Genomic DNA, 13,151 nt, shown 5'->3' with positions numbered 1-13,151 from the left:
GTGCTCTAACCGCATCTCTGAGGCCTGGTCTCTTATACACAAGTTTATTGCTTTATTACGTCAAACACATCTCTGTCATTACTTTGATGTAAGGAAAGACATCCTCGGAATCCCCGCTTCAGGCCCGTTCCCACACACATTTATAGTTGAAGTCCCCACCCCGGTCACAACAGGTGATGATTATCGCGCAGCTGGACATTCCGCCGATTCACGGAATGTATGTGGTCGATCGGATCTCATGGGGTGGGGGCTTTGATCAACTCATGGATCCTTTGATGGGGGAACCTTCCTACTGTACAGGCGGGGGGGGCAATAACAGTATCCGCAGGGCCAGGTGGCGGCCTGGGAACGAGTAAGACAAACGGGCACAAAGGAAAGGGGGTTTTATCAAAGGATCCGGGACCATGAAAGGAATGGAGGGAGGTGTCGCGCTGGGAAAAGGATGGGGTTCCGAGGCAGAGCTGCGCGGAAGAGGGGTTTATGACCCAAGGCATGTGAGAGCGGGGGCTGTCAGCGTGTGGGGGATGCTTTGCGAGGTCAGGAGAGAGAGAGAGAGAGAGAGACGCGCTGGCTATCAACGATGGGCAGAGAGGCCATGGTACTCAAAATGGCTGCCGCTTACGCGCACGAATGGGCTCGAAAAGGGGCAAGATGACGCCAATAATGTTGATGCTGCAGCCTAAGTTTTAACAGTCCTCCCTTTTCAACATATCTAGCCAGCTTGCCTACTCGATATCGATCTTCATTAAATTCCTAACCTCAGTATCATACAATGCTCCCATGCGTTCATTTCCAAAGTCCACAGTCTTAAGGCAAATACAATTTGTACATAATGAACACAGAGGTGGCAGGCATTGAATTCCCAAGCATAGACCGCATATTACAACTACAGGAATCAGGATAATGGTAAACAGTCTCCAGCCCCAGTTCTTAACAGTACTCCAGAACCATCCACCAAGTGACCATTCTTCCTGCTCCTGGTGGACTTCTGAAGAGAGTCTGTGGAGATGTTCGATGGCTTTGTACACTGAGGGTGAATTGTCCGGTATATATGTACAGCAGCTGGACCCAATAATGCGGCATGCTCCACCACGGTCCGCAAGAACCACATCTAGGACAAGGCGGTTCTGGAGAGCCACCAAGCGGACCGCTTGAAGCTCGGCGGTGTTGTTAGCAAGGATACCAGCTGTGATGTTCATTGTTGTCTCAACTGCCTGAGTCAGATGTCGGATGGCACGGCTGTTTGCCATCGGGCCCCAGAGCGGAACAAGTCCCTTCATAGCATCGAGGAACTGTGCTCCTGCTGAGTCGGCTTGTTCAATATCCTTGGCTCGTTTCTGTCTATGGTGATTCGCTGGAGCCACATAAGTCGGAGGAAGGATGAAGGAGATGAAACAAGTGCCCCCCCAGCCTTTGGGGAGCCAGGTGTAACCCTTTGTGCCGCAGACAAAGTACATGTTTGGAGACGATACGAAGGAAGGTGGATCGGTGGAGTCCAAAGTTCTGGTAAAACGGCAAGCACTGCGGCCTACCAACTGTGTCCCAAGCCCTTCTATGCAAATGTGGCCTGTGACGTTGATGACAGATAGAGCCACAGTCAGGGTGGCAGCCGTTCGTTTCCGTAGGTAGGAGAAGGTGGGTCTGGTTGGATTGTTGAACACCTGCATTTCAATTCGTTCTTTAGCAGGGATGTCCATGTGGATAGAGTCGTTGGAGGTCTGCGGGCAGAAGTGAGTCTTGGTTTTGTTTCGCCAGACCTCGTGGAAGAAATGCGTTATGGTTTTGCTGGAGGTGGCATTGTCCTTATAGCTTTCTTGCAGGAGGATCAGCCAAGCAAGGCAGGAGCCGTGAATTGAGAAGGGTGAAGGGGTGAAAGGTATTGAATGTCCAGTGGCGTGGGGTAGCAACCCACAGATCCAACAGTTGGTGGCATTGGTGGCAAGATTGTGCTGGTGCAGCAGCTGTACAAAGGAGTTATTCCAAAACTCCTTTCGCCTCTCTCTGAGTTGAGGAGAGAGCGAAATCAGATAATGTTCCTTCATGGTGGTAGGCTGAGCAGTGGTCAGGAATGTTTCATGAGCAGGTGCATTTTCTTCCACAATCCAGAGTGTGGTCATGAGGAGAAAGCAGATAAGGATTGCGATGAAAAGTGCAATTGTCTTTGAGCTGTGGAGTCTGTCTGTTTTTGGGTTTCTGTAGTGGGTATTTCCAGTTGCTTCCATCATCTTCTTATTTGGCGCTTCCATCATCTTCTTATCTGGCGCTTCCATCATCTTCAAGGTGCTCGGTAGCGGGCAGAACCACAGACTTCGTTTAGCTTCTCTCCGGGTGACACTTGGTGGTGTTTAGGTCACCGTTCTGAGATTTAACTTAGTCCGTGGTCTACTTAGCCGAAGCTCCCTCCTTTCGACGCAGGAAATACCCTTCTCTGGATGGCACAGTGGGATCAGAGAATTTTGCAAGTTCAAGTGCCTCGGTATCAGGATAGCAGTTCAGTGATGGTCGGTCCTTGTTCAGGAGCTCTTCTTGGTTGTCGATGCTTTCTGTTGTGGCCAAGGTCGAGGAGACCTTTTTGCAGTGGTGCGCGTGCAGCCAGTGCCGTTTCCCCTCCACTCGAAGAGCGTCCGGGTGGTGATCAGTACTTGCCAGGGGCCCGTCCAGCGGGGTTCCAAACTCTTCGCCCGCTGAAAATTTCGGATTAGTACATAATCCCCCGGTTGGATGTCGTGGCCCGGACCCCTGGAAGCATCAGGGATGGCCTGCTGCACCTGCTGATGAATGACAGACAGAGGTTCAGTCAATTTATACAGATAATCAGACATTAGGATGTCTGGGATGTCATGAATGGAAGTCGGTTTTGGTGCGGACCAGACGCTCATGGGTCGGCCGAAAACGACCTCGTAAGGTGTCAAGTGGTGTTTGGTGGGGGTGGAACGCATCGATAGCAATGCCAGGGGGAGAGCGTCTGGCCATTTCAGTCCTGTGGTAGCTACTATCTTGGCCAATTTTAATTTTAATGTGGCATTGTGTCGTTCGACAAGTCCGGCAGACTGGGGGTGGAAGACTGCGTGGAACTTCTGCTTGATACCCAGCCCCTTTAAGATGAGCTGGATGACTTCGGCTATGAAGTGGGGGCCATTGTCGCTCCATAAAATTCGACAAAGGCCGTAGCGAGGGAAGAATTCCTTTAACAGTACCTTTGCAGTGGCCATAGCAGTGTTGTCACGGGTTGGGTATGCCTCCACCCACTTGCTAAATGCACACACCACAACAAGTACATATTTCAGGCCTTGACATCTGTCTAGCTGGATGTAGTCCATCTGCAGGACTTCAAACTGGTGATTTGGGACCCCAAACCCTCCCCGGGGTACTACAGTTCCTTTCCCGGGGTTGTGTTGTAGGCATATCAAGCATTGTTGGACCAGACGTTTGGCGGAGTCTGTGATTTTATCATTGTGCCAAACTCTGGAGACAAGTTCAATCATGGGGGCTGATCCTATGTGAGCAGGGGAGTGTGCCATAGTCAGTATGGGAATCAGGTATGAGTCAGGTAGCAACCATTTGTTTGTGTCTTTTGTCCGCCAGCAGCCTTCGTCGTCTTTTAATCCCACCCGTGCCCATTCAGTCAATTCGTGTTGTGTGCTAGCCATTTGAATGTCTCTAATAGTGTCCGTAGCGTCGGTCCATTTTTCTGCTTGTGACTTGGTCACGTACATACGTGTTGTCGTCCTATTTTCAGCTGTCGTTCGAGCAGTGATGTCGGCTAGTGCATTTCCCTGTCCAATAATGTCTGTCACTTTCTTGTGTGCCTGGCATTTGATGACCGCAAGTCTTTTGGGGAGAAGGACAGCTTCGATCAATGCGGAGACTAGATCTCCATGTAAGATGGGGGTGCTGTGTGAGGTCAAGAATCCCCTTTCCCTCCAAAGGAGCCCAAAATGGTGAACCACCCCGAAGGCGTACTGGCTGTCAGTGTAAATGTTCGCTGTGGTCCCTGCTGCTAGGATGCAGGCTCGTGTCAGGGCAATCAGTTCCGCTGCCTGAGCAGATCGTTGCGTGATGCGGGCTGTCTCGACTACAGTTCGAGCCGTGGTGACTGCATAGGCAGCTGAAGTGGTGCCATCGGGGAGTTTGATACAAGAGCCGTCCACCCACAGCTCTCCGTCGGGGTCAGGAAAAGCCGTGTCTCTGAGGTCAATTCTACTTCTAGTCTGTTCGTCCGTGAGGGTCACACAGTCATGCACAGGGGGCGCATCGGGATCATTCTCTGGTAGGGGTAACAGAGTTGCTGGGTTCAGGGTGGTGCATCTTTTCAGGGTGATATGGGGTGCAAGCAGAGTCAATTTGTATCCAGTCAGTCGTGCACTCGTAAAGGCTTCTGTCCAGGTTCTCGTTGTCTATCAATGCCATTGAGTTGTGACCAGGTATGTCCAAACAGCTCATGGTGGTCGACTTTCCGGATCTGCTTCCACACATCAGCTGGTAGACATAACCCGAAAAACAAGTCGATGTCAGCTAGGGTCATAATGGTTGAACCTAGGGCTGTACCTAATTCAGTATAGAAGGCAGTGGGGTTTTTACGTAGATCAGGCAGAGATTTCCTGAACGTCAGAATATCTTGCCGATCCCATGGCTGGTAGACCCAGTTGTACACTACCCTCCCTCTTGCATCTTTGTGATTGACATCATCGTTAGTTCCTTCACCTCGTGGAGGAACCGTGTAAGGGGCAGCCTCTCGTATCGGCATCATGGCGTTAGATCGCTCAGTTTGTGGTTCGGTTGCTACGGATGTCGTGGGTTTAGCTTCCGATTCTTGTTCAGTGAGGTGGCGGAAAACCTCAAGCGTACGCGTAAGGAGGTCCGTCACATCACACTCACCCTCATGCCCGATATCGACCTTCCGGTACAGAGTCGTTAGGCTCTCGGGACCTTTGTCTCGATATCGGTCCTCGTATGCGTTCAAGACATGATAACACAGTCGTACGGTAAAATGTCGTCTGTGACTCCCTGCATACGAGTTGAACATATCCGTGATGTACTCTTCACCTTCCTTTCTTTCTACCAATGTCCTCGCTATCTTGTCAATCCCTGCTCGCTCATCTTTGCTTAATCTGTTTGTTCTTGCAGAACCAGCCCTTCGGGTCTCAGGGTCGCCTAACGTTGTCGTTTGTGTAGTATCTAATACAAGGAATTCAGCCGGCACAGAGGCCATGGGGGCCGAAGCTGTGGCGCTACTCTCGTTTGTGCTTGGGGGTAGCCGGTGCTGTGCTAAGGGTTGGGAAGGGGCATATGGAGGGGGCATATAGATGATTGGAGGACCTAACAAAAGATCATCGTTGGCTCATTGTTTCAAGGGCAATTCAGGATAGAGCGTAGAGGGCGTTCTAACCGGACACTGGTTTGATGTTTCTACCTCTGGTTTCTGTTTGGCTTCCTCTCTTTCCTTAATCTCTTCTTCTAGTTTCTTAGCAGCTAGGTGGGCTGCCTTTCGCAGCTCTTTTCCCAACCTACTCTCATTTCTCATTTTACGCTGTTCGGTTTCTTTGCGCCACATGCCAAGACTATCAAGCATAGTGGGCGTTGTCTTGTGTTTCCCAAGGGCTGTTTCTAGCGTGCTTATTTTATCCTCACCAAAGGACCCTATCAGTGGCCACTGACTTTCTCGATCCTTTTTCGTATATTTATGCCACAGCTTGCTATATGCTATAGCGGTCAATCCATGCTTCATGAACATGTCCTTATTAGGGGTGCCTTCCAGTGGAGCCGGATGGTTCATCTCTAATAAGCGGTCCGGGCTAAACAGGCTACCAATCAGTGGGGAGAAGACAGGCATGACGGATTACAATAGGGACAAAAGTCTGCACTACCTATCTTATCACTGCGTGCAAAGACTAGACAGAATATTTCTATTCTTAGTTGTTTGCAGGCGGTGAATACCTCAAGAACCAATATCGAACAGTCAATGTTCGGTCAATCAAACAATCAATGGGGAGAATAAGTAGGCACGACGGGTTACAACGGGGACAAAAGTCTGCGTTACCTACCCTTTCGCTACCTGCAAAGAGAGAACCTGTTCTTTCCTGTTTGCAGACAGAGAATCTCCAGAAAACAATCCGCGAACAACAGTTCGGGTTCAAACAATCAATCAGTGGGGGAGAAAAGATAGGCACGACGGATTACAATGGGGACAAAAGTCTGCGTTACCTATCCTTCACCGCTTGCAAAGAGAGAGCCTGTTGTTTCTCCGTTTGCAGACAGTGAATCTCCAAACAAATCAATCAAAAGAGTAATACTAGTATTTTCCAAATAATCAAAACAATCACTTCGCAATTCGTCGTGTTTACACGACCTTACCCGGACCGCATGGACAGTTTCTCGTCTTCCGAATCCAGCGCCCGATCGTCCTCTATTCTTCGTGATCCTCGTGGCACTCCTGATGGTTCCCAGTCAGGACCATAGATCACTCGAGAGAGGTCTGTTCGGAACCAGTGAAGTTCGGATGATCGGCTGTCAGATGAGGGTCTATCGGACAGGAGCTCTCCCGATCGTTGCAGTCGTTCACTCTGTCGTCGGGACCTCTCCCACTGGATCCACGAGTCGCTGATGGGCCCCACGGTGGGCGCCAATTGTGGAAAAAGGTAGGGCTGATGACCTTTTTCAGAGTTGCCCGGCGTTAACCGCCTCTATACCCACTCAAGTTACCAAACAAAGAGGCAGGCGCTGGAGACTGGAAGGCAGGAAACAGAAGTTTTATTCCGACGGAGCAGAACACATCAAATCAGACAACAGGGTATCTTCTTGAGGTGCTCTAACCGCATCTCTGAGGCCTGGCCTCTTATACACAAGTTTATTGCTTTATTACGTCAAACACATCTCTGTCATTACTTTGATGTAAGGAAAGACATCCTCGGAATCCCCGCTTCAGGCCCGTTCCCACACACATTTACAGTTGAAGTCCCCACCCCGGTCACAACAGGTGATGATTATCGCGCAGCTGGACATTCCGGCGATTCACAGAATGTATGTGGTCGATCGGATCTCATGGGGTGGGGTCTTTGATCAACTCATGGATCCTTTGATGGGGGAAGCTTCCTACTGTACAGGCGGGGGGGGGGGCAATAACAGTATCCGCAGGGCCAGGTGGCGGCCTGGGAACGAGTAAGACAAACGGGCACAAAGGAAAGGGGGTTTTATCAAAGGATCCGGGACCATGAAAGGAATGGAGGGAGGTGTCGCGCTGGGAAAAGGATGGGGTTCCGAGGCAGAGCTGCGCGGAAGAGGGGTTTATGATCCAAGGCATGTGAGAGCGGGGGCTGTCAGTGTGCGGGGGATGCTTTGCGAGGTCAGGAGAGAGAGAGAGACGCGCTGGCTATCAACGATGGGCAGAGAGGCCATGGTACTCAAAATGGCTGCCGCTTACGCGCACGAATGGGCTCGAAAAGGGGCAAGATGGCGCCGATAATGTTGATGCTTTTAACACTTGTTGGCCCCAAAGAATCTCAGCAACCAAGGGGATTTCATCCACCAACCAGCAGTGCTCCAGTAGGCGTATTTGCGGAGTGGTGGAGAAAGGGGATGGGCCCTCCAATGACTTGCCTGTAGTTTTTATCTCTTTACTTTTTTGTCTTTTTTGGGGGGGAGGGGCCCCTCTTTCCTGGGCTATTTTCAGCCCCGGAGACACCAGGACCCAACCTTTTTAAAATTAGAAAATTAATTTAAAGGGAGGCGGCTGAGCAGCCCTTCTCCTGGTCTGATTCCCCCAGGGCTGCAGGGGATCTACATGGCCCCCCAAATTATCTCTATATAAAGTCCTAGGGCCTATGTGTGTTGCAGGGGTCCCTCAGATACCCCACATGGCTAAAAAGTTTTTTTAAACCCTGGAAATCTCCATGCATGGATCAGTGGATTTTTCAGAGATAAAAAAAAGTGATGTCCCACACAGTTCATTTACTTTGTCCCCTGGTAGGCCATGTCCAGGGTCATTGGGGCTGAAAAACAGAGGGGGCACATGGGGCCCCCTCTTAGGGGTTACTGTATCCCTGGGGCCACCACCTCCCCAGGGTTAAGACAGAAAAATATGCAGTGGGGCACACAGCCCCCCCATGGCCCTGTGACCACCACCTCCACTGGGCAAAAGTTAATAAATGAATGAAAGGGGTCCGCACAGCCCTCAAGAACCCCCTCTCCCAGGTGCAACTGTTTGATTATATGAGGTGATGTGTGGCCCCCCATGGACCGCCACCTCCCTGGAGCTAAAAAAAAAATAAAGAACTGGGTCCATCAAAGACACCAGGCCCCAAGGAACCATCACCTCCCTGGGGCTAAAGTAAACATTGGAGGGGGGCTGAGCAGCTCCCTTTGAGGAGCCATGGAGCCTAAGGAAAGTGCTCCCCTTCATTCCAACACACCTACAGAAAACTGTGGTGTCAGCGTTAGTGTTATCAAAACTCAATTATTGCAATGGGCTTCTGGTAGGAGTAAACAAATCGGTTCTAGCTAAGCTACAGGTACTTCAGAACTCCGCCGCAAGACTGCTATTTGGATTAGCCAAACATACATCAGCAAAACATGGCCTTAACATTCTGCACTGTCTACTTATGGAAAAGCACATAATGTTTAAGGCCTTGTGCATTGCCTTCAAGGCATTACAACACTCAGGTCCCAGCTACCTGATGAAACAATTTAAATGGCATATCCCTGGACGAACACTTCGGTCGACCTCACTGAAGTTAATTGCCGAGCCCACGTTCCATCTTCAGAGATGGGGTGAAAAAAAGCTTCTTCAGCATTACTACAAGATGGTGGAATAATCTACCATTTGATTTGAGAAATGCATCTGATCTACTACTCTTCCGGAAGGGTCTAAAGACATGGCTCTTTACTCTGTATACCCGCGTAAGGACTGGAAATTTGACAGTCAGTGTTCACTAAGTGTTGATTCTTCAAGGGCCTTGACACCTCCATGTAGATGTGTGCTATATAAATACTTAAATAAATAAATGAATGGCCCTGGGTAATTTTCTCCCTGAGTGTACTGGGGTAGCTCAGACGTGGGTCCCAGAGCCTCCACACCACTGGAGTCAAGCTAGCCGGGCTGATGAGAGGTGTTACCTCAAAACCGGTCCGGTCCTCGGATGATTGATTCCGGTCTGGGAAAGATATGGCTGTTGTAGTTCGGACTGGACTGTTCCCATGGGGCACAGGGTCAGAGCTGATTTGCATAAAGCCATTATCTGACCCAGGGTGGTGTGGAGTGCAAAAAACGATGGATTTAGGCCCAGATCCTTGTACTGGGGTGAATGTAAGACATTGATCTACATTCTGTCCATCAAATTGTTTTTTGTAATTTTCTCCCTGGGGACTGCCAACACCCAGGGCTGGCTCCTGCTACCCCCTAAGGTGCCCACCATCGGGAGGTAGCTGTTTGCTTTCAATCATTTGGAGCTGACAGCTTCTACCAACCAAAAGCAAACATAACACCGCTTTCTGCAAGCGGCAGCTCCGGCTTCCAGAAAGCAGAGTTTTCCTCTGTATCCTTGCACACACATATGCGTGCAGGGAAACAGTTGAAAACATTGATCCCACAAGCAGGGAGCTGCTATTTAAAGCAACTCCCTGCTTGCAGAAGCAATGCCAGCTCCCTCAGGAGACAGTATATGGCCCCCCCACGGTTCCCATAGGCTTTCATGGCTACCAGGGCACCAATTTATATACAGTAGGTAGTCCCCAGGGCCTGGGTGTGTCCACACTGCCCCCTACATACTTATAAAATAAAGCCCAGTGGAGGTGGTGGTCCCCAGATCCAGGGGGTCCATGTTGCCCCCTTATATGTTTTAGATGTTGTTCTGGAGAGGTGGTGGTACCCGGGACATGGTAGGTTTAAGGGCCCCGTTTTTTAAAAATATGAAGTCCCGGTAGATTGAAGTTCTTGGGGGGAAATGCAGCCCCTCCATATATTTTTTTACTGTTGTCTCAGGAAGGTAGTGGTCCCCGGGTCTGGGGGTGGCCTGTGCGGCTGCCTCCTAATTATATTTTTATTTTGTTGCCCTGAGGAGGTGGTGGTCCCCAGAATCAGTGGGGTGACGTCCATGCGGATCATCTAAATATATTTATTTAATGCAGCCCCCTTTAAGCTCCAAACCCCGGCCATGCATGGAGCGGGATTTGAAGCTTTAGAGGGGTTGGCTACAGGGCCCGAGCACTGTGGCCAACACCTGCAATGCATGGCCAAAGGGCATGTGCAGTGTGGGGTTGGGTGGCTACAGGGGCTCAGCCACAAGGCCTGGCTACAGGCCAGTCCCTGTGACTAACCTCCACTGTACATGGCCGAATGCTGTACATGGGGAGAGGTTGGGTGGTTACATGGGGTTGGCTGCAGGCCCTATGGCCAACCTCTGTTACATGTGACTGAAGGCCCTGCGTGGAAGTGGTTGGATTAACGTATAGTAATTGAAATTACTTTGCGTTAAAAAAAATATAGAAATTCACTGAAAAAACAAAGGTTACAGTGACATTATAGTTAGAAGATTGAATTAAAAAATCTTAGAAATTCACTGAAAAAAACAAAGGTTACAGGGATTGTAAAGTTGGGCTCTGATTTCACTCGTACAAAAACAACGAAATTCAGTAGATATAGTTACCTTAGCTAACCTTAATTTATTACTCCACAATGCTCTGCTAATGACTTCACATATTACATCACTCATGACATGGTTAATGACATCACTCATGACATCAATGATGATATCTCAAATAACATTGCTAATGACATCACTGATGACGTCATCCAGTGAGTGAAAGTGTTTCATAAACATTCCGGAAACTTAAAGAAATATACTAAGCTACTGCCATAGCTAAATTCCATAGCTAAATTGCATAACCAACAAGCCTTTCACCAGACATTTTTCATCCTCACCTGTTACTACATGGCTCCAAAACCAACAAAGCTAGGAGAGATGCCCACAGGAAAGAAATTTAGTAAAGCTGTGGAATGGATTGATAGCTTAGGAGGTGGTTTGTTTAGAACACCATTAAGCCAGGAAATTATTGCATTGATTTGTCCAACTGTCCTGTTTCCCTTTTCCCGAATTTTCTGAGCTGATGTTTCTAAAGGTAAGTGTAAAGCGAAAAGAAAAAGGGAGATGTGACTGAGATGGAGAATGCCAGAGACTGGGGGGCTCATTACGATGTCGGTCTGAGGGCTTCTCTTGTTTGAACCGCCCAACCATAGGTCGGCAGTTCTGCTCACTAAATTAGGATGCACCTCCATTGTGAATATCACAATATTCAAACATGTTTTCCTTTATAAAATACTATGCTTAGAATAACTTTAAATGTTTTGCACTTCAGATGTGTGCTGTTCGGTGCAGCACAAATACAAAGTGGGAAAAGTTAGGAGAAACAAACGCATTCTCCTTTTTACACCTTCTTCAATGTGGCATTATTTTTGAGTGACAAACCCTGTTTTCTATTGTCATCATCATCGTCAATTCAACATTATTCGGCTGTTTTATACCCATAAAAGTACATAAATATGTAAAACAGTAAGATATGGCATAAAAGGAGATAAAATGCATAATTTCAGATAATACATAAGGGGCAGATGTAAGACCGTTTTTCGCTGTCACAAAGGGGAATTTTCCCCTTTGCGACCGAAAAAAACATCTGCCCAATGTACTAACTATATTTTCCCAGTCGCTAACCTATTAATGACTTGCAAAATATGGTTAGGGATTCGCTATTAGAAATAGCGAGTGCAATTACCATGTACCATTGTTTTGTGACTACATTTGTGATCGCAAAACAGTCACAGTTTACCACCCTTGTCAAAAGGGTGATAAGCCACTCGCAAACAGAAAGGGGTACCCAGGAGACCCCTCCCCCTTTGCAAATGGGTTTGTAAATATTTTTTAAGAGTTTCATTTTTTTATGCAGCCTGTTTTTCCTTAAGGAAAATGGCTGCATTAAAAGAAAAAACAGCTTTATAAAAAAAACAGACACAGACATGGTGGTCTTCTGACCCCAGAAGGCCACTTTCCCTGGGAGTGCTAGACTTTCTCAATGGGATTGCACATTGCAACAGCCTCATTAATATTCATGATGAGTGCAATTTGTGACCCCACTGGGAATCGCAAACAGTGTCTGAGACACTGATATGCATTAAGTTTAGTAAGTCGCAAATTGTGAGTCCCAATTTAGGGGCAATTTGCAACTCGCTAAACTTAATGATTGTACATCTGGCCCAAGAGTCACGATTGAACATAATACACTTTTGACATATCCACAGCTAGTAAAATCTAGTACATAATACTCTTCCTTAAATTAATTGCCTTTAAAATAAAAGTACCAGCTTTAAAATATACTAGTGGATAAATTAAAAGTAGCGAAAATTGCATGGCCACATCATAGCTCCTAATACCCTGTGCGACAAAAATGGGCCTCAGATAATACCACCAATATTCTAAGTAAAAGCAACAGAATAGCATGAAGTGCTTTGTGCCCTGCTTGCGCACTCGGTTACATGGGCAAGGGGTCGATTCTGAGGGACATATCTTCATAGAAGGAAAGGCTACCAAATGGTGCACAATACCAAGTCAAAGCCTATCCAGCACATATCAGTGTTGATTATTATTGACACAAGACAGATAGTATTGATAACCTGCCTCCAAAGAAAGAGACATATACATGCGGACTGTAGATTTCATCCTTCCTGAATCTATACTCAGATCTGCCTTATGCCTAAAAAACCTAACTTTATTCAGATTCTTGGTGAGTTTCAGGACCACTGCACAATGGAAATTTAAAAAGGGTACTAAAAGATTAATTAATATACAACAGTCATGGAATGTGAAAAGTGTTATCCAGTTTTAGACAGTCTATAATGATTGTTTTAGTAAAACTGGTCTCCTCTTTGGATCAAATAGAAAACCAAAGGAGTAAAGCTTTGACCAAGTGTAAGTCTTGTAAATGTTGTAATCCAAGGTCTTGGTAAGCAGTTAAATTGGAAGCAGAGGAAGAGAGTCAGAGTAAACATTTGATAAAACAGTTTTGCTTGAATTATAGTGGCTTGCTAGGGGAATCTACCCACCTGGCCTTGTATATCTTTACTATTTCTTGGATTGGCCGGCTCCCCAACTTGGATGATAACTTAA

The 13,151-nt window shown here is 47.7% G+C and overlaps 1 protein-coding gene across 1 annotated transcript in view; it reads left to right on the top strand.

The window, feature by feature from the left end:
- Nucleotides 1-13,151, top strand: part of LOC147733211 (mucin-5B-like) — a 1,334,855-nt gene that overhangs the window by 649,935 nt on the left and 671,769 nt on the right. The window lies entirely within an intron of this gene.

The sequence above is a fragment of the Lissotriton vulgaris genome, chromosome 2_1, assembly GCF_964263255.1.
Source record: "Lissotriton vulgaris chromosome 2_1, aLisVul1.2, whole genome shotgun sequence".
NCBI lineage: Eukaryota > Metazoa > Chordata > Amphibia > Caudata > Salamandridae > Lissotriton > Lissotriton vulgaris.
Note: the sequence above shows the minus strand (reverse complement) of the source record. Positions and strands in the feature narration are given on the sequence as shown.